The following is a 23,295-nucleotide window of genomic DNA, read 5'->3' on the forward strand; positions in this document are numbered from 1 at the left end:
ATGACAGAATAAACAAATGAACCTGAATGTAGATGGTCTATCTAAAAATTCCTTATGCACACCAATCTCTCTACTAACTGCAAAACTTAGTCTCCACCTGAGAGAATGAAACCTGAAACTCCACATCTTATCATATTCCCCAGGTGGTTCTTGCAGAGCCAACAAAATGATGTGTGTGCATTAATGTCCATTGAACGTGGGCTCATGGGCCATTGCTGTCCAGTAGAACAGGAAACCTGGTTTCTCTGCTTTGCATTTGTTTGCCCATCACCTAACACAGGTAGGCCTCCTGTAAATATTTGCAACTTATGGAGTTAGTGAATCGGTAATACCAATGATTGGATCAGATCGTTAAGCAACTAGAGTTTATCTGAAGCTATTCCCTGAAGCCTCAGGGGTTGGGAAATGAGTTTGGAAACTCCTTAATCACCCATATAATTTCCTGTGGAACACCATAAAGAAAGATAACCTTCCATATTTTTTTCTTTTTCTTTTTCCTAATTTTACTCTAAATGTTCTGGAATGATCTTATTGTCACCTAATCACTCAGCACAAGAAAGCCTCAGAGCTCTCATGATTGTTTTGTTTTGTTTTTCTTTAGACTGTAATATGCTTATTGACTTGTAGACTAGCTAGATTTCCATAGGTAATCTTTTGCAAGAGTTGCATTTGCATGTCATCCACATAGGGATCCATTTAGAATCATCATGAATCGATTTGCTAAGAGTTTACGTTTTTCAGACTTTGGAATTATATCCTAGGAAAACAGAAAACACATTCTCTCCTGCTGTATGAAATATGCAGGAGACTACTTTGGGTTACAATGCTCTTTTGCATTAGCACAGATGCTCAAAAGCAAATTCTCAGCTGGTCGGTCTCACTCAGAAGGTATGCTACACTAATAACTGTGTATGGGGGAGCATTGCGGACTCACAATATAACAAGTTAAACTGCGTGTTGTATTAGCATTATTCTTAATGCTAATGTAATGTCTATCCACGAAGGCAGCATTGTTAGATTGTTAGTACTGTAGATTGTAATGACAAAAGGAATTAGATGGGTTTTCTATGTTAAATCAATCATTAAGCAGTGCTATAATTATTTGCTGTTGGGAACGCTCTTTTTTCTATTGTAAAATTGACACAGTCTATGAACGTAATTGCTGTGTTTTCATCCTAGGGCCCTTTAAGATTAGAGTCTGGGAGGAAGATGTGGCACTTCTAATCCTTCTGACATTTCAGAGGGACTATCCTGGCAGGAATAATATCACATCACCGTGTAATTAATCAGTGCATTTTCCTGTGGTCTGTGAAGCCTGTGTTTCCCTCTGCATCTGAGAGACAGAGAGGTGGCATGTACCAACCTTCTGCAGCTTTAATTACAATGTGATGTTGGGTCCAATTATATTCTTGGGCAATCTGACCTTTTCGGGTTGCATATTCAGACCATTTCACTGATTCCAAGGTGGAAAATTTTAGGCATCAATGTATGTGGGTTTGAGATCATTGGATATGTTTCCCTCATTTCCCTGTGAGTGAGAAAGTCTTACAGAGTAAAAACTGGTAATGATGACATCAAATTAAAAAAGAAAAACCTTTATTAGCTGAAAGGGCCTCCCTTCATTTTACAGATGATAGGGTCAGCAGAGCCGGAATCTGTGGTAAGGCATAATCTCTTTCTCTCTCCCCTCTCTCTCTCCTCTCTCTATATATAGGTGCATAAATAAGATAGAGGGATATAGATAAGTATCTATCTCTGTCTTTCAGTGTCTTTTTGAAATAAAGGTAAAGAACCTATTTACCTATGTTGGGAAGTAAGAGAAAATAATCTGTTTGCTCTGTGGATAATTTACCTGAATAACTCTCCAGCAATATCACAGGATTAATCAAGCACCTGAGAGAGGTGCACAGAACTCTGTGGGTTTGGGCCTTATATGGTACTGTCATTAATATCAGTATCGACAAAAAGGGGAGAGGGACTTTCATTTACGGGGTAAGAGTAGGTGCTATGGGAGATACACAAGAGAAAGACAGAACCTGTGTTCCCCCCCATCTCTGTTCCCCCCATCTCTCTCCCCAAGGAAAAAACATAAGGACACAAAGCTAGAGGAGAGAAGAAAATGCTACAAATATGAAGTCAGAGGGGAACAAAACAGTAGGCATTTTTGGGGTATTCAGAGATGGTCTCATGGAAGGAGTGAGATTTTTATCTGAACCGTATTCTGTACAAAATGTGGAACTGAAAGAGTTTTTAAGCAGAGGTAGACTACCTTAGAAGGGTGATTCAGTGAGATTAACTTGGAGCTGTTGAGTCTGAGAACCAGGGGGCAGAAGGAGAATAAATGGAGATTTGTAGAAGGCTGCCTTCTTAGTAGGCTGGGGCTACATGGTGTCATTTGGATTATGGGACCAGCTGAGTCCGAAATGATAAAAATTAGTTCTGGTTGAGAACTGAGAGTGAGTACTCCAAGCAAATGCAGAAAGTGCCCGCACGTGCCTGCCATTAGAGAACTCTCCAAAACCTTAAACCACACGTGACTTGTGTGTGGAAACTATACATGAATGGTGTATGAAAACATTGTGTTCATGCACTAGGGTCACGGTTTACTGGAGAACATTTCTGTATTTTATTTTATTCCCACAGTGCTATGAAGTGGTTAATATTAACTCTGTATTCTTGATGGGGTTAAGGAGAGCCAGTTGCTCTAGTTAAAGAAACCAAACCAAACCACATGGCAGGGATGGCACTCAAACCCAGGCCTTGGTGCGGATTCCAAGAATCATATTCTTCTCACTCACAATTTCCGATTTCCAAGTCAGGAAAGGTACATTTATTAGGTCTCCACATGCAAATGTGAAACTTTCCTATGTTCGTTAGCTAATGAGATGGATTGGGAAGCAAAAACAGAGGCTTAATTGCAGTTCACAGGGTGAAAATGCACCACGACTGTAAAGGGCGCTTGCCTGTGACAGGTGCTACTTAACGATTCATCATCTATTAAGGCAAGGCCGTGGAAAAATACAATAAGGCTGTGATTTTCAAGAATCATAATTCAATTTTTCAAGGAAACAGAATAGATAGCATGGAGACTATGAGGAATTCAGAAAATATTTATGACTCCTTATTTGGGTGACATTTATTTATTTGGTTGTTTTTCACTTTGCTGTCCCCTCCCTTAACCTTCTCACAGTCGGGTTTTTCAGCATAAATATATTCACATGTCCGTCAGAGGAGGCCTAACTTGCCTTCCCGAGACAGCCAGGTTTCATTGCCCCTGCACTGTGTCCATCTTTGGCTCTCCTTGCTTTCAGGGCCTTGCTTTCCGGCAGCTCCTATCTCAGCCTGTCCGTCTTCATACCTGCAATCTCTGCCCCACCCCAGGAGAGTCAGGTGCCTCAGGGCCCCCTGCTGGGTGATCTTCAAGACAGAGCTATCATCACTCTAAGATCAACCTGAAAATCAGTATGCAGAACCCTAACCTGAACCCCCATATTACTCCTAAGGTCCACTAAAGACTTACCCTTCAGTGTCCTGGATCTGAAAATGGAATTCTTGACCCTATGTGTCCAAGTCTGATTTCCTGTCTGGTCTTCACACTTGGACTGACCTTCTGCTTCCACTTATGCCTAGGGATCTTATTCCAGTAAAGGGCTGTGCTCTTTATTTTTTTTCCAAACCCTTTTTATGGGAACAGGAAAATTTCTCATAAAACTCCTCATTGGCATGATAGACAAGATATGTCCATGGGAATTCCCATCAAAAGGCTGCAAAAGGAAGGGATACTGACCTTGAAGCTCCCAGTTTTACCCAAAGGGCCACCAAGTGAAAAAAAAAAAAAAAGCAAATAATAAATATTTAAGTATTTCAATAATACCTTATACATGATTTCAAATTTCATGAAAAACAAAAACAAAAACAAAAACCAGTTCACAATTTTACAAGAACAATTACAAACAAAACAAAACCCACTAACTGCAATGGAATTGTTCCCTCTGGTGGGGGCAGAAAGAGGGGTGAGAATGGGTAACAGTAGCAAAAGCCAGTCTATCAGTCAAGAGACACTTCTTGAGGCTCAGTGATCATAATGTGCCCTTTTGGGAGTAGTATGACTGAGTGAAGCCTCTGACATGGGCAACAGCAGAAGGGGGAAAATGGATAGTCCTGATTTATTATTGTATTTTCTTCTAAATTTCAATTTACCTTTCCATTCTAATTCACCACTTAAAGCAGGTAAATTCATTCTGCAAATATAATCAAGGGATGTTCATATTGCATTAATAGATTGCTTTAGTTTTGTACTTCTCACAACTTAATTATTTAGAGTCCAAGTCCCTTATTCAACATTAAAATATTAAGGCAAAATCTAATTTGCAGTAAGCAGCTTGAGGCCACAGAACCACTGAAAAGAGTAAATGGAGGCGAGTGAATATGTTGAATTTTTTATCTCATCAATGCATCCAGTAGCTGATGGATATATTCTTCACTTGCATCTTTTAGTATTTTAGTTCAGTAAAATAATGTGTGTAACTTGGCAGGTTTGCTTGCATTTTAAGAATCTTTATTAGTTTCCTTTCTGAATAGAGGGCAAGGTCTGTCATTGGGCTAAAAATAAATAAGAAAGGGGGAAAAAAAGAAGAAAGAACATCAGACAAGTGAAAGTAATGAGCAAAATTTGATCCTATAAAAGATGACTGGTAATTATTTAATCATTTACTCTTCTGGGCCATCGATTATCTAGCAGTACTGAACATGTCTAACCCACCCATCACTTACCAAACTGCTACATGGTCTACCTCAGAATGTATACTAAGATTGTGATGGGCTGTGTTAAATTAAGTAAAAGGTAAATTAACACAAATCTGAAGATATTTCTATAGAACACCCACTATGGGCCCAGTCATTTACCAGGCACTATTATTGGTAATAATTAGAAGAGAAATGTCAAGTTGTCCCTCCCCTCAGTGTTCTTGGGATTTAGATAAGCACAATCTTCCACACATTAAACAGTCATACAGCAATGTGGCAGTGTAGGTTCAAGAATTGACTTGTGTCTTTATACAAATTCTGGACTTGCTTGAAGACTTAGAGATAGAGTGTTCAGGAAGGGAAAGTTCATTTTCAACTGCCAGTAAGTTAACAAAGCATGGAGAAGGCCATGACCTGGCTAGGCAGAAACATGGGATCATCCTTGCAATTTGGATCTGGAGGGAGGGCTATGGAGGAGAGATCAGCCTGAAACTCTCTCAAACACTTTATGAAGCCATATAAGTTTGGCCATTAAAAAGATAACACACACATATAATGATTGTCTCCTCTTAAAGTGAGATCTAAGCTCTAGTTTGAAGCTCCAGTGATGGGTAATTCAGTGGAAGCTGCCTTCGGCAATTTGCAAAGTACTATCTGAGATGCAGTGTTGCTGTTCCTTAATGATTATATTTGTCTTTAAGGAGAAGAAATGAGTCATGGTCAAATTTCACAAGTTCATGCATTAGATTGACTGAATTATCCACCACGTCCAGTTTCTAGACTCTTCTAACTCAGTTTAATTGACAAAGAAATCCAGATTTTGAGTGACCCTAAAACAGATCATTAAGAGAAGGCTGGGAGAAAGACTTGAAAGCAGGTTTTATATTCCTATTACACGAAAGTTTGCAATCAGCAAGTACTATGTTTAGATAAAACTATTACACATTTTAGAGAGTGGCCATGGTGGCTCTAGCAAATAGTTCACCAGGTTTGTGAAACACATCTCCATCTCAGCTTCGAAAGCATATGCTCTTTCATAGTCTTCACTGTGGAACCCTGGAAACAGTAATAGCTTTGGAGACAGACAGCCGTTGCTTTAAATCTCCACTCTCCTCTTTGCGGTTTATCATCTATGTAACCTTGGACGTATCTATTCCATCCTTTGGGTTTCTGTATACTTATCTGTTACAGGGTTGCCATATTTATTAAATGCTGTAGTATACTGAACGTTTAACACAGTGCCTCAAATAGAGTAACCACTCAACAAATGTTAGTTGCTATTCTCATTATTATTGTTATTAGTATTATTACTTCTGTTGGACACTTGCCATTACACTTTTCTTCCTTGAAGGACCTTATGTCCAATCCTCCTCAGTGTGACTTGGAAAAAACCTGATCCTTTAAGCAGCTTGTAGTGGTGCCAGTGACTTTGCCAGACACTGAATTACCGTCTGCCTCTGGCCAATGAAGAACTGAGGAGAGGTCTACAGGGGAATTTCTTCGCAAGGTTCTTTTACTCCTACAAAGGGACATGAAAGATAGTCCCTCTTTTCTTACATGTTGTATCCCTGCATATGACACTTGGGACAGAGATAACCATGTGGAACAAATGAAGGACACTAGGCAAAGTAAAAAGCAACATACAGAGAAAGAAACATGTAAAAGATAGAAGCAACCTTCTTCATATGTCAGCATGGAGCCAATGAATTAACCTATTAATGGAGCTGAGTACTTGCTGTTATTGAGAAATTTAAATTTTCTTTATTTTAAATGATAATTTAAAGCATATTTTCTGCTGCCTGCATCCTCAAGCATCCAAAATAATGCATTACTAAATACAGTTATGTTTTTCTCCTGGACACATTTCTTCCACATATAAACACACATACACAGACAGACATATATGAAGACATAAACATGCAAGTGTGCATACATGACACAGACACACACACACATGAAAGAATAAGGCTGACATATAGGAAGGCCAGTCCAATGTCTGACACTACTGAATGGTCAGCCTATTAAAAATTCACTTTATTTTATTTGGCTCTGATTGACTAAGAGACTGCTATGGTAAATGATCATGGTTTGTACAAAGATGAATCAAACAGTCTTTTCTCTCAGCTGACTTATAATCAAACACAGAGAAAAAGTACATAAACAACTATCATCCATGGCTGGATATAGTATCTTTCGGAGAAAGGTGTAAGGTTGAGAAAGGAGAGAGCACAAGAGGAACATCATGACCTTGGACAGTAGAAGGATCTATTTGTATTACAAATAATATGCATTCGTGTTCTGTGTATTTGGCATTATAATTAGTATTTTAGTCTGGTAGAAATGGTGCCTCTTCTTAGGGATGATCACCAACATCGAATTCTTATTTTCCCTATGATGTTCATCTTTTTTCCTCAGCCCATTTATTATATATTAAATCCAGAAAAGACACACTGGCCCTTACCTCCAGACATTCTTCCTAGTTCTAATGTTTATGGTGTGGACTGAGTTTTAAGATTCAGAACCTCTTATTTCCACTTTGAATTTTGAAAATCATCTTTTTAAACTAAAAAGCTTAGAGTCGACTTTTTGTCCTTCATTGTTCTACTCTGAGTTCCTATCCCTGAGGCAGAATGATCCTGGACACTACAAGAAAGAAAAGAGGGGTAAGGAAAGTTTATGAGGAAAAAAAGAATTGCATGGAATAAAAAACACATAGAAGGATGCAAAATACCACATCTTTCTGCAGAAGGAAAAGGTCTAGAAGAATATGAGCTAGCAACAGAGGGGACATGTCCTGGAGGAAATATGCTGAGCAGATTTTTAAAATAAAGACTGGAATAAAAGAAGACAAGAGTATATGCTTGGAAGAATGGGTAAAGAAAAAAGGTAAATTTCCTATGACTACCTGGGAAGACTTAGTGGTGTACAGGCTCATTTGGGGCAACTTCTTTGAAAATCGCTTCTGAGTAATATAGAAATTCACTACCCCTTAATTTTATGCAACAATACATCCAGGTAAAAATACTGAGACATCAATATGGCAGGGACTGGCCTAGATTCTTCTACATACACAAAGATTCAGTGAAATAGATCATCCCAAAGCCTTAAGCAGAATGCCCTAATTGAATCAAGTTGAGTGATAGGGAATGAGTGACAGGACTGAAATAGTATAGAGAAATCTAAGAAAGTGGATTCAAGGCTGAGGGACTTTGATTTCACCCAGTAACTGATCTGTCCACTAATGCATCTACATGTATGCATCATCTTTGTCAGATCCATCTTGTCTGTTGTCTAAGCCAACTTTTTCATGATTTTTGCATGCAGTTGTTTTTCCCTCAGCTTTCTTCACTTCACGATAGAGACTCCCTAAGAATATGTTCCAGTTCCCTCTCCCAGGCTGCCACAGCTCTTTAAGCAGACATTTGAAGAACTGTCAGAATCAAGGGACAGAGAGCCGAAAGAGCAGACAAGGGAAGCAGAAGGCAGTGCAAAAAAATGGGAAGTGCTGCGGTAGCTGGCCATTGTGCCAATTTCATGCTTTCACACCTTTGAATGAGTGTTCAAAGTGTTTCATTTTGGAAGCCTCAGACAGTGGAGCACTGATTGCAATGGCTTCAGGCATTTCAGGGCACAGCTGGCCACTCGGTCACCCCTGTGTCCACGGCAGTTTTCTAAAAATAAGGGAAATAAAATATAGGTTATTTTCAGCTCTGATGGGTGAACCTCACTGTGAACAACTGCAGGATCAGTGTTGTTTTGTTTTCTTCTTCTTTTTTTTTTTTCCTTTTCTTTCATTTTCTTTTTTCAAACATAGCCCAAGCCACATCAGCTTTGAGCAATATGATTCTTCTTTCCCATAGTGTGGAAGAAACAGCAAGAAAGAAAGATGCCATTTTAGATAAATAATAACAAATTTGGAGCCTGAGTTATTGCAACAGTTGAGCTAGTCCCAAATTCTGTCTTAAAGAAAGAGAAAGGAAAAAAAAAAAAAATTCTGGGGGAAGGGCAGACAAATGTGAAAAACCGGCTGTTGATATGTTACACTTATCTTAAAAACAGAAACAAACCAAAAAACCCTTTTAAGTGAGTTGTTTTATATAACACTATTGTTTATTCAGTGTAACTAGTTTTTATTAAGCCCATTTAAATATTAAGTTATACAACATTTTATAATAATGAATGTAGTAAATAATGTCCCCAAACTCTGTTTTGATATTTCTCCATTTGAGAGCTAGATGTCCGAAAACCTGAGTTTTAGATCTAGTTCTGCTGCTTATTAGTGTGTGGTAGGTACACTTGGCAAGTCACTTAGTTTCTACAGGACTTCAAATTCTATATTAAATTGAGAATTAAAGTTTTTTTCTTTTAGAATTAGTCAGAACTTGAAGAATTTTAGAGGTTATTTAATTAATTTTATTTACAAATGATAAAATTACTGGCTCACACAGTTGATTAGTAGAATTTTTTTTTTTAATTTATTCCTTTATTTGAGAGAGAGAGAGAGAGTAGGTTCAAGTGGGGGAAGGGGCATGGGAGAGACTCTTTCAAGCAGACTCCATGTAGAGCATGGAGGTAGAAGGCAGGGCTCGATCTCAGGACCCTGAGATCATGACCTGAGCCCAAACCAAAGAATCTGATGCTTAACTGACTGAGCCAACCAGGTGCCCCAGTTAGTAGAATATTTTAATAAGCTCCCAGCTGTCCTAACTACTAACATGTGTGTTTTCACATTATTGCTCTCATCATTTTTGCTTCATAGAAGTCTTCCATTCCTATAAATCTCATCAACTCATCCCAACCCCAGCCACCAATATCACAACCCTTCTAATATACTTTCCCAAAATTTACCACCTTTTTGGAACTCCCTCATATATCTTAGTAACATTTTCCTAGTTTCATGAACAAACTAAGGACATCTCCATCCCTGCAGCCTTCCCTGACTTCCCTTGCAAACATAATCTCTTGTTCTTTGGAACTGAGTAGCACCTAACAGCTCTATCACTTAAGTCATCCATCTACAAAGTTAATGAATAATACATACAGCTTAGGCATGACAGAGGAGCCTGACTCATGCCTACTTTGTGTCCTCAGCAACTAGAACTGTGTCTTTTGTCACAGTTTCCTTATATGCAAAAGGAGAATAACAATATTACCTATTTCATAGAACATCTATGAAGATTTAATTTTATACACACATATCAACCTAAAGCACTGTTTGACATATAGTAAGCTCCCTATTAGTCTTGGTACTTACTATATTATTTGTTGTTGATGATGATAAGGATGATAATGATGATGCTTAGGAAAGTGAAAAATTTTCTTCTGAAGATTTGCTGACTAAATCCCTGAACTCCATTCCTAATAGGGACATGTTAGAAAGTAAAGAAATAATTAGGCTAAAGTCTTCTTCATCCTTGTATAAGGAGAATTCCATTTCTTAATTCCCTCAATACTTGAGATTGCCTGAATTTCTTAGAGCCAAATTGAAAATACAGTAGGATGTACACTCTGGAGCAGTTAAGATTTCACTGCTTTACTTTAGGGTTCTGATTTCTTATACCTTTGGTTCATAGATAATAAGAGCTGAAGATCAGGTGACATTTTAGGACTTTTAAGAAAGTACTTGATCCTTATAAATTTTAAAGACTTCTATATGCATAGATACAGTGAGGTGGGGGGCAGGTGGAATTCAGCCTTCCTTTTCCATCAGACATCGGTACCAGAAATATCTTTTCTTATATCTAGAGTTGCTGAAAACTGAAATACTAAATTAGGAGCACAACTCATGTATCGTGTTATCATGAGGGCACTCACTCATGAGAGGCACCATAAAAGGTATTCTTAACTGAGAGCTCAAGATATTAAGAGTTCTGTCAAAGCTCTACTGCTGAGTATGGGGCAAATTATTTCTTCTTGAGTTGGTTTCCTCATCACCAATCATTTGGAGTCCAGCTTGACTTAGTTTCTTTTAAGTTTAAAATTCTGGAAAATGGTATCTTTGGATGAAATTTAACAGACTAGTTTCAGACCAAACTTGGGCAAATTTTGTGCTGCTTAATGCCATAGATACTTCCAATAACGGACCAATGTTTTGTAGCACCAACCCCATGGTTAGAATTATAAGTTTTGTGATATGTTTTTACAGAAAAAAAAAAAAAAAAAAGAGGAAGGATACATCATCTTACTGCCCTCATTCTAATCGCTAGAGTGTGACAAAGCAATCTTTTGTGCCTAGCACAAGTTAAACAACTAACTCATCCACATAATGTGACTGCGAATGTGCAGGGACCCTAAAAATTATTGATCATGCATAACACTGAAAGAAAAAAGAAAGTCTTTTCCGATAGGGTATCTTATTTGACAGCTAAGACTTAAATATATGAAAGTATACATAGTCCTTAACTCCCTTCTCTTTCTTTATATTGGAGGTAGATCTTGTAGACATACATTGTCGGTTTAGAGCACTGGTGTAGAATAGTGTAACGTTTTTTGTATCATATTGTAGTGTGGTCATTTGAAGAACTATTCTTTTGGTTCATGATTAACATATATTTGCATTCTTTAGAAACAGCCATTGATCTCTTTATAGGTATTTATATCTATAGCCCTGTATCTATAATCTTTTTGGGAAAAATAATATCACTTTGTAGTTATGAGTTTATACATACTACCTTTCCAATATACTATATGAAATTTAAGGATAAGAAATATTTCTTTCATGTGCATGCTCTCCAAGATCTACTACAATATCTGATACTTAAGGTAACCATCTGTCCCAATTGGCCTAAGATAGCTCTGTTTGATGCCCATGGTCCTAGAATAATTATAACTAGCACACCCTTCACACATAAAAGAGTTCTCATTAGATGATAAATTATTTGCTCAACCTACTTATACATACAGGTTCCCCATAAGTACTCGTAAATGACAAATCCCCTGAATAAGACCCCCTTCCTTTGTTTGAGTTTCGTGTCTATAACCCATTTTTGTCATGGAACTCCAGAGAGCAGAGGGCAAGTCCTATGGAAAACCAGGAGAATTACTGAAAAAATTATAAAAATGTATAGCTTGATATGAGTTTAGAAGTCATTTAATCTACTATTCAAAGCAGGGACTCTTCTTCACAATCCCTCAAAATGGCTATGTATCTTTAGTTGATGAATTTATTATATCTCTCTGTGTTTGGCAGGCTTTTTCTTAAGCACTAAAATGCAGCAGTGACTAGAACAGATGTGTTACTTGCATTCATGATGCACAGCACTACATGGAGGAAACAGACAATAAACAAAAACATCAAACACATAAACATATGATAGAATTATGATATTAAGAAAGTATAAAGTTTCAATGAGATCAAATATCAAGGTTCCAGTGTAGATGGAAGTGACAAGGGGTGAAGGTAGGCCTCTCAGGAGAAGTAGCATTGATGGTTGGACTTGGATGATAAATAGCACAAAGTCTGCAAAGAATGTGGAGGAATAGTATTCCTGGATGAAGAAATAGCATATAGTGAAGTTCTGAAGTAGAAAAGAGCTTTGAGATTTTAAGAAACTGAAGGATGCCGGACAAAACATGATGGAAGCTAGTGTTGGAGATGAGGGTTGGTACAAACTGACATTGAAGTGGGAGGATGAGGCCAAATCATGTGTATCTGGGACCACAACTGATTCTTGTAGCAGCCCATTCTCTAATTTTGCCTCAATCTTGATCAAATTAATAGGTCTAGGAACTACTGCCAGAGGAACAATACCCATATTTACAGTCCACAGCCTTTCTCCACCTTTAATGTTTCCTTAACATTAAATATTCATTCACTCAAGGGGTGTGGAGTGGGGGCAGGGACATGGGGGTAGAAGAGGAGAGTGAAAAGGAAGGCCAGATTCATTATTTCAAAGAAAACCATTCCAGTCACTGGGACTATCTACTCATCCCTTGTTTTCCTTACCTTTTTTAATTAAAAAGGGCATTTACATGCTAATTGGATCTTTATTCCTTGAGAGTCCCTCTGCTCTTGTAAAGTCTTCCTCTTCTGAAGCATTTAATCCCCAGCTTGAAACATCACTGTTGATTGCAATGGAAAGACTGTGATGTCACAAATGGGGGATTATGACTTCACAGGAGAAATAAGAGAGCAAGACAGACAGTTTCAAGAGACCAAGATCTTTTATTTATAAGAATGCCTCTATTAATCAAAAGGTGACAGAAATACCAAACATATAGAAAATGACAGCAGAATCGTAGCTAAATAAAGTGTTCTTCAAAATTATCCTGGCAATGTCACTTTCTCTTTAGACAATTCCTGAGAAATGCTATTGCAGAAGATAGGTTTGAGATTCCAAATCTCCCTATACTCAGCACTTGAGAAATACTTAGCCCTGGGGTAACCGAAAGTATAATCAGGCCACAGAGCAAGCTCTGCCACATTTTCTCTATGATATAGAACATAATGCTACCCATGGCCCCTTCATGCTGCTCTTTAGTTGGGTCCCTGGAAGAAAGCTCACCTCCACTGCATTTCACCAGTGAAACCTTTTGGTTAAGAGGTATATTTTGGGGGAGGCAGGGTGGCAGGTGGTTAAGTAAAAATTCAATTTCTTTAATAGATATAGGCATTCAAATAATATTTTTTCTCTTTGAGTGAGATTGGATAGTTTTAACTTTCAAAGAAGTTGTCTATTCCATCTAGATTATTAAATATGAATATAGAATTGTTCATAATATTCTCTTGCTATCCTTTAATAAATGTAGGATCAGAAATGATGTTTCTATTTTCATCCCTGATATTGGTAATATGTGTCTTCTCTATTTTTTTAATGATCATACTGACTAAAGATTAATCACTTTTATTTTTCTTTTCAAATGAATGGCTTTTTGTCTTTATTGGTTATCCCTATTGTATCTCCATTTACAGTTTCAGTTATTTCTACTCTTATCATAGTATATCATTCTTCCTGCTTGCTTTAGGTTTAATTTGCTATTCCTTCTTTAGTTTCTTAATGTGGTAGCTTAGATTACTGACTTCAGAACTTCCTTCTTTTCTAGCATACACACTTAAAACCATAAGATTCCTGTTAAATGAATTCTGATGTCCTGTATTTTAGTTTTTCTTTAATGCAAAAGATTATTTTTTCCCTTTGATATTTCCTCTTTTGCCATGGTTATTTAGTACTGTGTTATTTAATTTACAAATATTTGGAGATTTTTTATAGATTTATTTCTGATTTCTAATTTAAGTATGCCATGATATGAGAAAATACTTGCATTATTTCTGTTTTTAAAATTTTCTTAAGTCTATCTTAGCAGATGCTCCATGGCCATTTGAGAAGAGTTGTTGTTGCTCTAGAGTTCCACAAGGTCAAGTTGGCTAATAGTGTGTTTAGGTAATAAATATCTTTTCTAATTTTTCTGCCTACTTGTTCTATCAATTATGGAGAAGGTAATGCCGTAGCTTTATGTAAAATTTGGATTTGGTTTATTCCTCCTTTCAGATCTACCTGGTTTTAAATTGAAGTATAGTTGACATACAATATTACATTAGTTGACACTGAATATTATATTAGTTATGACAACAGTCACTCAACATTTATATACATTACAAAATGCTCACCATGACAAATGCAGTTGCCATATAAAGTTATTGATATATTATTGACTATAAACTCTATGCTGTATTTTTCACCCTATGAGTTGTTTATTTTATAATTGGAAATTTGTACCTCTTAATCCCTTTCACCTATCTCATCCATTTCCATACCCTCCTCCCTTCTGGCAACCACCAATTTGTTTTCTGTCCTTATGAGTCTGTTTCTATTTTTTGTTTGGTTGTTCATATGTTTTGTCTTTTAGATTCCACATATAAGTGAAATCATATGGTATTTGTCTTTCTCTGTCTTATGTTACTTAGCATAATACCCTCTAGGTCCTTCCATGTTGTTGTAAATTATAAGATTTCATCCTTTCTTGTCATTGAATAACATTCCAATATTCCTTTCCATCTGTTTATCCATTTGTCTATTAATGGGCACTTAGGTTACATTACTTTCATATCTAGGTTACTTTAAATAATGCTGCAATAAACAAAGGGTACATATTTATATGGTTTTTTTTTTCAAATTAGTGTTTTCATTGTCTTCAGGTTAATACCCAAAGATGGAATTACTGGATTATATGGCATTTCTATTTTTGAAATAGACTGCTGTATACACAGAATGTTCTATATGAACCTTATAACTACAAACCAAAAACATATAATACTTATAGAAGACATTTGAAGAAATGAGTCCAAGTGTAACACTAAAGAAAAACATTGAACCACAAGAAAGCTAAAGAAGAAATGACAGAGAAGAACTATAACATAACCATAAAGCAATGAACAAAATGGCAATAAGTACATACTTATCAATAATTACTTTAAATGTTCCAATCAAAAGACACAGGGTAACTGTATGCATAAAAAAACAAAATAAAATAACACAATACAAAACAAAAAAATAACACCCATCTATATGTTGCTTACAAGAGACTCACTTCAGACCCAAAGAAAGTGAAGGGGTGAAAAAAAGATATTCCATGTAAATGCAAGTGAAAAAACCCTGGGTTAGCTATACTTACATAAGACAAAAAAGAATTTGTAATAAAGACTATAATAAGAGAAAAAATGGGCATTAGAGAATGATAAAGGGAATATAAAATTATAACAATTATATAGGATATAACCCAACAAGAGGATATAACAATTATAAATACCTATGCACATAACATAGAAATACCTAAACATATAAAGCAAATATAATCAGACATAAAGGGAGAAACTGACAGTAATCAAATAACAGTAGGGGACTTTAACATCCCATTTACATTAGTGAATAGATCACTCATACAGAAAATCCATAAGACAACTGTGGGTTTACCGTACATACTTTCGGATACTGTTGTTTGGTTCATAGACATATAGGCTTGTTATGCTTTCTTCAAGAATATATCCCATTATAATTAGAATTATGTAAGTCGTGTTCTATCTCTAATAATAGTCTTCCTATTCTAAAGGATTTAGAATATTCTAAATTTCTGATTTATTCTGATTTCTCAGAATAAATACTCCCACAGTATTAAGAATAAGAAAATAAGAATACGAAAAATATGTTTTTTCAAATTTTACTTTCACTATTCTTTCTTTGATGCTCTTCCTTCCTTTATGTAGATCTGAGTTTCTAACCTATATTATCTTCGTTTGTTCTAAAGAGCTTCTTTAAGCATTTCTTTTAACATAGGTCTACTGGGGAAAAAAAAAAAAGCCTCAATATTATCTGTGAGGTTTTTTTTTTTTTTTTTCTCTTTCCTTTTTGAAGGATAATTTTACATGTATCCTAGGTTGATGGACTTTTTCTCTCAACCTTTAAATATTTCACTCCACTCTCTTTTTGTTTGGATGTTTTCAAAGAAGTTGGATGTAATTCTTATTTTTGTTTCTCAATAGGTCAAGGTATTTCTTCTTTCTAGCTTCTTTCAGAATATTTTTCTTAACCTTTGATTTTCTTTATCTTTGTAGCTTGAAAATTATATTCCTAGCCATACATTTTGGTTTTATTTTGTTTCATTTTGTTTTGTTTTTGGCATTAATCTTGCTTGGTGTTCTATGAAGTTCCTAGATCTGTGATTTGGTGTCTGACTTTAATTTGGGGGAAATTCTCAGCCATTGTTGTTTCAAATATTTCTTCCTTTTCTTTTTCTCTTTCTTCTCCTTCTGAATATTCCCATTACATGATATTACACCTTCTATACTAGTCCCACAGTTGTTGGATATTCTTTTCTGCTTTTTTCATCTTTGTCCTCTTTGCTTTTCAGCTTTCGAGAATTCTTTTGATGTATCTTTTAGCTCAGAGATTCTTTATTCAACTGTGCCCAGTTTATTAATAAGTCAATCAAAATCATTCTTTCATTTCTGTTAGTGTTTTTATTCCACGGACTTCTTCCTGGCTTTCTTTGGATTTCAATCTCTCTGCTTGCCCATCCGGTCTTGCATATTCTTTACTTTATCATTTAGAACTCTGAGCATATTAATCATAGTTGTTCTAAATTCCCAGTCTGATAATTTCAACATCTGTGCCTCATCTGGTTCTGATTCTTGCGCTGTCTCCTCAAATTGTGATGTTCTTGTTTGTTTGTTTCCCTTTTGGTATGTCTTACAATTTTTTCTTGATAGTTGGACATTATGTACCAGTTGAAAGAAAGAAAGAAAGAAAGAAAGAAAGAAAGAAAGAAAGAAAGAAAGAAAGAAAGGGAGAGAAAGAAACTACTGTAAACAGACTTTTAGTAATGTATTGGTGAAGTGTGGGAGGAAGGGAAGCATTTTGTGGTTCTATGATTAGGTCTTAGACGTTTAGCAACCCTATGCCTCCGTACTATGAACATTACAAATGTTCTCAGTTTTCTCATCCCTTAGGTAGGACAAGATGGCTAGAGTGGATTAAAGTTGTGTATTTCCATTTTCTCATATGGTATGCTATTGTTGGCTTGAGATAGCTATTTCTTTTCCTCCAGACAGTTAGGATCTGATAATACCCTAGGAACTTAGTCTATGGTTAACTAGTTTTTCCTGAGTGTAGACTTTGTTAACAATGGAGAGCTCTGGCATATTTCAGAATGATTCCTTTTCCCCTTCCCCTGCTGGAGCAATGATATTTTTCTTCAGTGTTTACCAAAGGAATGTGGTCAAGCTCCTAGAGGTAAATCTCACAATATTATGCCCCCCTCATAACTGTGGATTCCCCCTGGAATTTTTAATTCTCAGACTTGTCCACACAAAGCCTCCAGCAATTCTTCAATTACAGTTAAGATTTCCCTACCTGGCACTGGTACCTCTGGTCATTTCCACTCCTGAGTCTGCTCTGGTAAGTTATGATTCCAGTATTTATCTTCATGTCTCTCCACCTTAAGAGGCAAGTTTTCCCTGTGTCCTTCCCTCTCTTGAAGATTCAAGAAAAGTTGTCATTTTTTTCAGTCTGTTCAGCTTTTTGTTATTAGGATGGTGACTTCCATGTTCTTTCCATGTGAAACTGAAAACCACACTTGTCCTACTATGCTTTATTGCTTCCATGATACACTGTTTTCCCACATTTTTCTTTTAGATTATCTACTTCTTTGTGTTTAAGATGACTTTTTGTAGAAAATAAATAAATTGTTCCCACCTTGGCTATTGGGAGATTTTTCAATTGGCCCTTTGATATAACCTTACTTTTTGTTTTTGTCTGTTGTTTGTTTTTGGTTTTGGCACTAAAAGATTCTCCAGGCTCATCTTGCATGTCTCCTACCCAAGTCCTCCAATTAGCCATTTCTTCAAAGAATTTCAGTTCCTTTAACTGAAGAATAGTATTGAAAACCAAGGTCTGGATGCTAGGTGTGCATACTATTACTGGAGTGTTTGGTCCTGGGTCCTCTTAGCTGACATAGTAAGGAAATATATGCATGCATATATACATATATCTATAAATATTTGAGTATGAATCCATCTGTATCTTTAGTAAGTAAAACATTGGTTCATACTGATGTCTATGTTTCTAATCCATCACCAGATGAGTAATTCTAGCATTAGATCCTTGCTTATCTACAACTTTCCATTGTAACTATAAGAAAAAGCAATTCTGTCATCTGTCATCCATTTATTTAATTGTTCCATTCCAGTATACACGCATAGTGGTTTTAGATTCGCTAACTCATACCTCTGAAAAGAAAAAAAAATAACCAGAATATTATGGTTATGAATAGTTTCTTTTGCATTTACTCTTACAGATTCCACTTATTTCTAAAGTTACTTGGGTTAGCACCTAGAAAGTAGAACCCACTATCTTCAATGACATTGTTTCATAATTTTGTAAGTTATTTTAAAAGATTATTGGGGCACCTGGATGGCTCAGTTGGTTAAGTGACTGCCTTTGGCTTGGGTCATGACCTTAGGGTCCTGAGACTGAGTCCCGCATCAGACTCCCCGCTAAGCAAGGAGTCTGCTTCTCTCTCTGACCCTACCCTCTCATGTTCTCTCTCTCTCTCTCTCTCTCTCTCATCCTCTCTCAAATAAATAAAATCTTAAAAAAAAAACTCTAAAAGATTATTAAAATACAGACATTTCCCTGTATTCCTATTTTGCTATGAGTGTGTTTCTTTTATTATGAATGTGTGTTAGCATCTGGCCAAATGTTTTTTCTGTGTTAATTGATACGATATTACTTTTCTTTCATTAGCTGGTTGTAGTAAATTCCAGCGACTGATTTTCAAATGCTGAACTGGTCTTGCATACTTGGTTGTGGTATATAATTATTTTTATACATTGTCAAATTTTATTTGAAGATTATTTTTACTAAGTATGGAATTCTGGGTTGACATTTACTTTTACCACTTTAAAGACATCACTGCATCTCCTCTTGCTTGTAGATTTTCTTACTTTAACTCTGCTACACTTATCATCCTTTTTCTTCTGTAATTAATATATCTCTCCCACCTTTCAGGCTGTCTTTTTGTCTTGCTTTTCAGTAGTTTAAATGAGATAGGTGTTAGTATGGGTGTTTTACTAGTTATCCCTATTGATATTCTCTAAATTTTCTTGAAACTGTGGTTAGTGTGTGTTGTTAGTTTTGGAAAATTCTGTGCCATTATTTCCTCAATTTTCTTATTTTTCTCTTACCCTTTCCTAATTACATGTGCATATGGAAGACTGGATAATGCCTGGAAATTCTTTTTAAGATTTTATTTATTTATTTTAAAGAGAGAGAGAGAGCAAGAGACGGGGAAGGGGAGGAAAAGAGAAAATCCCAAGCAGACTTTCCGCTGAGCACAGAGCCCAATGTGGGCCTAGGTCTTACAACCCTGAGATCATGACCCTGAGACCTGAGCTGAAACCACAAGTTGAATGCTTAACCAATTAGGCCACCTAGGCAACCTTTAGAGATTCTATTCTTTTTTTTTTTTTTTTTTTTTGTCTTTATCTTAAATAGGGATTTCTTTTGACATGCCTTCATGGTCTCTCATTCTTTTCTCAAATGTGTCAAATCTACTGACGGGCCCACTGAAGAAGTTACTTATTCATCTTATTGTGAATTTTGTTTTCTAACATTTATATTTGATGTATTCTTAGATTTCATCTCCCTGCTAAAATTACCTATTTGATTTCATATGTTATCTACCTTTTCCTTCAAAATTTATAATAATAATTAAAAACTCATTAAGTTTCCTGGCTGGTAGTACCAGTATCTTGTCATATCTGAGCCTTGTTCTAATGTTTACTTTATCTCTTCAGGTGTGGGTTTTGTTTTGTTTTGTTTGTTTTTGTTTTTGTTTTGCCTTTTTATGTACATCATAATTTTTTGTTCAAGGCTGGACATGTTGTATAGGATGATAAATACTGAAATAAATAGTTTCATGCTGGCAGTAGAGCATATCTTTCCTTCCGTGTGGGGTTGTGTTAATCTGGTAAGGTTTGGGCTGCATTTGAAATTTGCATTGTTATGGTTACTCTCAGTGTACCGAAGTCTTCAAATTTCTCCAGTGATATTTTATTTTTGTTTCTCTGCCTGATTTGGGATCTTTCCTTTACACTGCTCCCTGGAGAGAGTCTGCATTTTCCATTTCTCCCAGCAATATTACACTGTTATTTTTAAACTAATGCTTGTTAGCATGGTTATGGAAGATGTGGGAGGAAACAAATTTTTTTATCTTAGGCAGATATTGTGAAGCTGTTCTTGGGAATGTAGTCTTCACAAATGTGCCTTCCCCTGTTCCAGATATAATGATGAACATAGCATTCATTCTACCTTACCAGCAAGGTTCAAGACTTAATTCTCCTATCTCTGCCCCACCTTACCCAGGTACAATGGGTTTTCTTACAGTACCCCCTTCTTGGGGTACCCTGCCCACTGTAGGGTAAGGCATTCTTTTTATTCTTATAATACAGGAGATGAACCGGAGAGGATTTTCACTGGTTGCCTGCATTCCTCAACTTTAAAAGCTACCACAGGCTTTCACAAGTGCTCCCAGGCTACAGACTAAAGCTTTTGTTTCTTAGGGATAACAGGGAAATGAATCTGGGTGTTTTTCCAGTGTGGCCTTCATTCCCATCACTTAACTTCCATTGGGCCCCACCCATGCTCTCAGGTACACATTTTGATCCTCTCCCCATGCAGACAAGGGCTTTCATTCCTTAGGGAAGACGAGGAAACAGTGTACAAAGATTTTCACTCCTCTTCCTCAACGGCTACAAACTTCCACCAGTGCCCTCTGGTTACAAGTGTTGATGTCATTCCCTTCCCAAATGAACGTTTTTACTCCTTAGGGGAGTGAGGTGGGATGGATCTTGACAGTTTTGGCAGCGGCTGCTCCTCCTTTTCACCACTGGCATCATGAGGGAGGTTTTTCAGGATTCTCTCAAATCTTTTCTACAGGTACCTGGAAGTGTTCTTAGAGGGAAACACCGCTAGAGTATACGGATCCACCTACATCCGTGGCCTTCAGTAGTTCCACCCTCTCCCAACAGGTTCCACTCTACTTTTAGCTATTCTTCCAAAACTTCTATTTAAATTGACTTATAGGCCTATCTACTGTTAAATGATATCTGACCCAGGTAAACAAACATACAGATGTTCCTATTCCTTTAGGTGGCTGTTTCTCTTTCTATTTTATGTTAATTACTTGCCCTACAACTTCAGTTCTATGAAGGTTTCAGTAAAAGTCACTAATTTAGTGTTTGTCTAGCTTTTTCTTTGTTGTAAAGGTGAGAATGGTGTTATTCAAAGCTTTTTATGGCTGTGAGTTAAAACCAGAAGTCCTTGAGAATGTGCTTTGACTTTTACTAATTGAAATTAGTTAAAATTGAAATTGAAATTCCTATTGTTTACAACCAAAAATCAAAAAAATACTTCAGGTTTATGTATATATGACTATATGCAGAATGTTGATTTTTAAAAGAATAGGTTTGAATGTTTTATCATTCTCCCCTCATCAGTTTTCTTGGACCTGCTCTTTCAAATTCATTGCAGTATTCTGAGCTCTTGGCTTTGATGAACTTTGACAGATGGACAATGCAATGGGGCAAAGAAAATAAAAGCCTAAAATAGTCCTCATGTTATAAGAATTTATGGACACTTGAAAAATTAGTTCCAATAGGGGTATTCATCACCCCTCTATCTCTGCTCCCATACCCCGAAAAGGCCTTACAACACAAGAACTACTTCAAAAGAGCTAATAGAAAGATATGCAAATGTGGGGCAAATCCAAAATTAGGAACCAATTTAGGATTGCATCAATTTAAATGTTGATCAGTTACAAACCCAGAATAATGAGATTTTAAGTGTCATTAATTTGACAACAATAGAACAGAAGCAACAATAGTAACTACAACAACAAAAATGTTATTTGGCCTTCTTCCTAAACTTACTCGTTTATCCCAAATCGAATGTAAACTCTTTCATGAAGACTTCCCTAATCTTAACCAAAAAGAAATAATTGCTTCCATATCTAAAAATCATGTATTGCTCAGGTCATGATCTCAGGGTTGTGGAGATCCAGCCCCTGCATTGGGCTCTGTGCCAGGGGCCCACCCTGCTTAGGATTCTCAGTCTCCCTTTCTCTCTGCCCCTCCCCTTCCCAGGTCATGTGTGCACACTCTCTCTCAAGTAAATAAATGAAATAAATATAAAAAACAAAGACAAAAAAAGAAAAAAGACGTTATCTTTTTTATTGAACCTAAACTAAGTTAAATCTAACTACATTGTGAATCAGTGTGGACAACAATAAAGACGAACCAAATGAGAACAAGCAAAAATCTACTTACTCAAAGCTATAGCCAGGGAGTCTGCCACCACCACCACTATGTTTGGCAGACTCAAAAAGGCAGATGAATGGGACAACTTCATAGTAGAACAAAGTGAAGGTTTCAGGTAATGTCCTGATTGGAGCCTATTGGCACAAAGAAGTTGCAGGTGGGCTACCTAGAAGTGGGGCATCCTTTGTGATTAGTTGGAGGTACATATTTGTGTTCTCTGATTGGTCCTCAACTGGAAGTGGGGACAAAAATTATAGAAACTTTCAGTTATTAACCAAGTCCTGGCCACTCTGGGTCAATCGTGGCAAGAGTTATTATTATTATTATATTTTTACTTCCTGGATTATTACTGTACTTACAAGTCTGACTTCCTACAAATTCAACTTATAAATAGGTAGTAGTCTGGTTTCTCTGGCTCGTTACTGTAGAAAGTGGGTTATTTTCCTGGGCTGGCTACTGCAGGTATTGGGTAAAAATTTTATTTTTACATATGTTCTGATGATTGTTTATATACTCAGTCTTTCAGTGGCAAAGAAATAAGGGCCCCCAAAGTCTAGACCTAACCTGTTCAGGATTACCTACCCCTGGACTTCCTCCCAAACCAGACACAGCCCCAGGCCTCAAATTTAAACTTAAAGCAGAGTCATCCTCATTGAGCCCCTTCATCTTTGAGGAGGGACTGGTATGCAGGGTAAGAAATATTCAGGAGGCCCTGGAAGAGTGAGAGGTTCTGCATACCC

Source organism: Lontra canadensis, unplaced genomic scaffold (assembly GCF_010015895.1).
Source record: "Lontra canadensis isolate GAN:19392208 unplaced genomic scaffold, GSC_riverotter_1.0 scaffold17, whole genome shotgun sequence".
NCBI lineage: Eukaryota > Metazoa > Chordata > Mammalia > Carnivora > Mustelidae > Lontra > Lontra canadensis.